The sequence below is a fragment of the Pinus tabuliformis genome, chromosome J, assembly GCF_031772625.1.
Source record: "Pinus tabuliformis cultivar Carrire ecotype Pingquan chromosome J, CPIR1, whole genome shotgun sequence".
NCBI classification, from domain to species: domain Eukaryota; kingdom Viridiplantae; phylum Streptophyta; class Pinopsida; order Pinales; family Pinaceae; genus Pinus; species Pinus tabuliformis.
The window spans coordinates 238,843,261-238,848,035 of NC_142295.1; positions in this window are offsets into that span (position 1 = coordinate 238,843,261).

Here is a 4,775-nt window from a genome sequence, read left to right on the forward strand (position 1 = left end):
TTCCTTGGCTTGCTGCAGCTGTCACACCCTTGCTACCAATAGAGACATCTTACTTGCCTCTGTGCGAAATTGCAGTCAAGGCATTACCGTACGACCCACTGCTGGGACTCCTACGCTAAATGATATGAGGTCTAATTGGGACTTGTTACCAGGGAGATCCCCTTACATGTTGGTGGGTCTAGCATCGTCAACATCTTGGCACTAGAAGGAGGGCCAGATGACAAGTTGAGTCCTCACATCTATTTTGAATCTTTGAATATCTATCATGACTAACTACATAGTTTCTATTCCGGAGTATATGTCTTATGGAAATGACTTCATTATCTTAGAAAAGCTCTCAGATAACTTGTCTCATAAAACATACGATGGTGGAGGCCACATAGCCTTGGTTAGGCACGCGGTCGGCATTTTAGGCTCATGTGAAAGACATGGAATCTTTGAAGAATTCATAACGTACGCGTTGTTCGTCTACACGCTTCGAGGGAACCCCATGCACTGGCGTTCCACGCTGCTCGAAAAATCTATTCATTCTCTTTCTCATCTTGTCGCAAATAGAGACCGTGCTTTCAATCACTTTAACCATAAAGCACTCGATCAAGAAATTCTGAAATTACGAAAAGAACCCGATGAATCCATTGATCGGTTTTACACACTTGTAATCTTGCATACCAATTTCCCGAAGATGAAATTGATTGAGAATTTCTTTATGGAATATTTGAGTATATTCTTCACATATCCGAACCCCCCTCAACACACTTCGATGATGGAGCTGCACAATCACACGCATGCACAATTGTTGTCACAAGTGGTTGTCCACCTTCACCTCATCAAATAGCTCCACCACTGCATAGTGATGTGGGAGTTCATGCACACACATCTATTGAACTGTCACATCCTCCCTCCTCACCTCCTCTTGATATCTACACAGATTTGGCTTGCAAGCATGTTGGTTGTCAAGTGGATTCTTTCCCTCAACCTCCGTCCCCGCATTCTATTGATTCTTTGGATTGTACTGTTGTGTTTTCTCCCATTCCAGACTCCTCACATGTTTTGAACGAGGATCAAGTTGTCGACGAAGTTGGTGTTATGCAGCCAAATTGCACCATCATTCATGATGAGTGTGTGTAAGAATCTAAAGAACCCACGGTGAAGGATGACTTGCTTCCAGTGCACCTCATCCACTTTATCCTGACATCCCTTGTGATTCTACCACTGCTAATTTCCCCTGTGAAAACCCATTTTCGGATGATTGTACTTCCGATCATTCACAGGAAACATCGGATGTCAATCTGTCATCACAGTGTGGAGAGGACACATCTTCCTCCTAAAATCAATCCAGTCAATCATCTGTCATTTCTGAAAACACAAAGGGTGAACATATTTGCTTCTCATCTACACCTCTGCCCGATTCATCAAATCATGAGGATGCTGACAAACATCCTGAATTTTCTGACCTTGGCTGTCATGATCTCTCTACTCCTTCATCTGATCATGGTGTTGATTCAATCATTGTTAATCTATCTAAGACACTAGTCTACGATGATCTATTTGTCAACGAAGTCAGAACCCCCCAGACTATCGAGGCACTTCAACTCGATCTGATGGTTATGTCAGGCCCTTACCGTCTTGAGGTTGGTTTCACTTTCAGTCAAGAAATTGTTGAAACACTCAAGGGTCCTCATCACTCTCTACTTTGCATTGAAGATCAACCAAACACCCAAATTTTGCCTCGTCCAATTGAACTACATGATCCCATCGCTCATGCTTTGGAGGAATCTTACACAGTAAGCACACATGCACAACATAAGTGGTCTACTTTTTTCACATTTTCTTGCATGTCACAGTGAAGAGAATGCATACACTCGACATCTCCACACAGTGTAGTACAACACCATGGAAGCTCCACAGAGTGCATGTCATGCACTTTCACTCATCTTTGTTCTTTGGTCGCCTGTAATCTTAGAGTGTGGCTGTCTTCATCGTTATATCTTTCATGCTTGCTGGTTTGCGTAACTGCGATGTTCGCAAACCGTGCCTTCACCAACATGGGTCAACCAATGCGCTAGTGGCTGCATTAGAAGTATCACTTCACATGAGGTGACCCATGCACTATTAACTTAGGATTAGGGGTAGTGTTTTCTTTAGAGTTGTTTGCTTGCATGCATGATTGCTTCTTTCTTTATGTGTTTGTTTCATTACTCGCTTTTCTTCCACATTTTCTTCTGCTTCTTACTTTGCTTTTTGGTTTGTTTTGTTATTATTGTTTGTAGGTTAGTTTCACATGGACCGTGTGCGACTCTTGAAACAAGTTGGGTAAAGTACAAGAGGACTTGTACAACTATCAACATTTGGTTATCTTTTTTCCGCTCTCTTACGTAAGAACTTGTTGTCTTCAGTCCATGATACATCAATGGAAAATATGTATTGTTCGAAGTGAACCTTGGTGAAAACATAATGCTTGCGCACTAACTAGTATCACCTACTCTAGTCATTTGTTTTTGGGTTAATCCTTGTCAGCTCAGTCAAGTAGGGTAAGGTGAGGGGGAAAACCTTAACAAGCATGTCAAAGGTGTACATAAACTAATTCTCTCAAGGAACAACCTCTTCTACTCTTAATAATTCGGGATCCCTCTTCCACCTCTGAAATGAATAAGTGATATGCACAATTATGAAGATGAAAAATGAAAAAAATGAAAAAGTGAAAAAAGTTTGAAAAATGAAAAATGAATAAGGTGAAAGAAGAGAAAATCTTCCTGCATAGAGAGGTGATGCAAGTAACTCCGCCGGGGTACTATCCAGGCTCACTGGCAGCGAAGCTATGCTTGTGTTCCTGCGTGACTCCACCGGGGTACTGTCCAGGCTTACTGGCAGTAGAGCAACACCAGAGATGAAAATAAGACTCTGACGACTATAATTCTTGTGCATAATATACTCATCAACCCCAATCAAAAAAACTGTGTTTGCTTGGCTTGGAATGTGTGTCGACCAACCAAGGGCTTAGCAAATGCTACATCTTACAATAAAGCAGTGTGGAAAACAAGACAAACTAAGAACTGAACAATACCTCTGGAGGTGTTAGACTTGCATTTCACGAACAAGGTCCATTCAGAGAGCTGAAGTTCTACTAGTGTGTCACCAAGTGTTGTAACGGCTACAACTACCCTCCAAAATTTTGCCCTAGATTCATTTTGGAGCCTCCCTACCAACCTTTCATAACAACATGTCTTGTCTTTTCAAGTTCACAAGATTCAGTGATTTTCTTGGAGAATGACAACCTTTCCATCAAATCTTGTTGCATCCCCCTCATAGGTTATTTCACCAGACTTAGTCCAGTTGCAGGCTGAGAAGCTCCCTCAAGCAATTGCACAATTCTGTTTGGCAGTCTGCTGGGCTCCATAATTACGCAAATCTGCCTGTCACTGTTCATTGAGAAAATTTCATAATTCCTCCCAGTAGGGCTGCTCAACCCAGAAATTGTGCAATTCTAGGCAGCAATCAGCTGCCTTGCCCAGAAATTATGCATTCCCTCTAGGCAGCCAGCCCAAATCCCTCCCAGAAATGTGCATTTTTTTCTCCCAACTGAGCAGACTGTTGCACGTGCAGTTGAGTTTACTGGTTCCCTCTAGGAACAAGAAAAACTATTTTGCATGCATGGGCTGCTTCTTCCAAGGAAGCATGCAAAGGCATCCCTTGATTCAGGGATCTACTTTTAGCAACTGGAGGTTGCATGCAAGGATCATTTCAGAAACCTCCCACCAAGTGTCGCTCTTCCTAAATTTGTGGCATGCGCGTCACATCTTTGATTTTATCAAAACTCATGAACCAAACGTTGCAAAGCTCATTTCTCGCATCGACCTTGCAGCTCTAACATCCCACATTGCATCTAGGAGTCGTCGATGCACTCAGCTCAATTGTTTTGCGGTATGCCTGCCTTCCATGACTTGTGTTTCATTTTTCTCGCTTTTTATGTTTTGCTTTGTGTGATTAATGTCTTCTTGATTTCAGTGAGTGCTTATTGTCATTTTGATTCATGTTAGCTTATAGAAGCACCTTTTAGTTTTTTCTTGCATCACACTCCTGTCGCATGCATGACATTGTTTTTCATGAATGGATGTCGTTGTAGCGACTTGCTTCACACACATGCATGCTTTCCCGTTTTCTAAATCCTGCACTTGCTGTTTGCATGAATGATCATTCACTCTTTTTTGCACTCATCTCACAATTCATTCAGACTTCTCATGTTTTCAGTCACTCATCGGTGGGATTAGGTTGCCTTGGCCCAGACTGTGCCTTGCCCGGCTAGCACTCTGCATTTTCGGAAGTGAAGGCTCTACCTTCCACCCAGAAATTTTGCAAGTATAGCCAAGCATTGACCTCCGGGTTTACATTGCACAATTCTTGGAGGCAATGTCCTATTGGACCCAAAGATTGCACATTGCAATTTGCTGGTTGCATGTCACTGCTGACTGAAACTGCACATTGCATAGTTTCAGTCCTCAGCAGGTTAGGTTGGACTCTGCATTGCATAGTTCTAGCAGACAGTTAGCCTCCTGGTAGCTCGGACAATGCCTTATGTAGATTTGGTGGTGAGTCTCCCGACCTTCCAACGGAAATTGCATGACTATCATGATCATTCACAAATGTACGTTGCAAGTTAGTTCTCAAGTTCGTTTTGTTTTCGACTGACAGATTTCTTGCCATGAGTGTTTCCATGTATCCAGGTATCATAGGCATTCATCTACCTCTCAGCAGCACCATTACAATGGTTTCTAGGA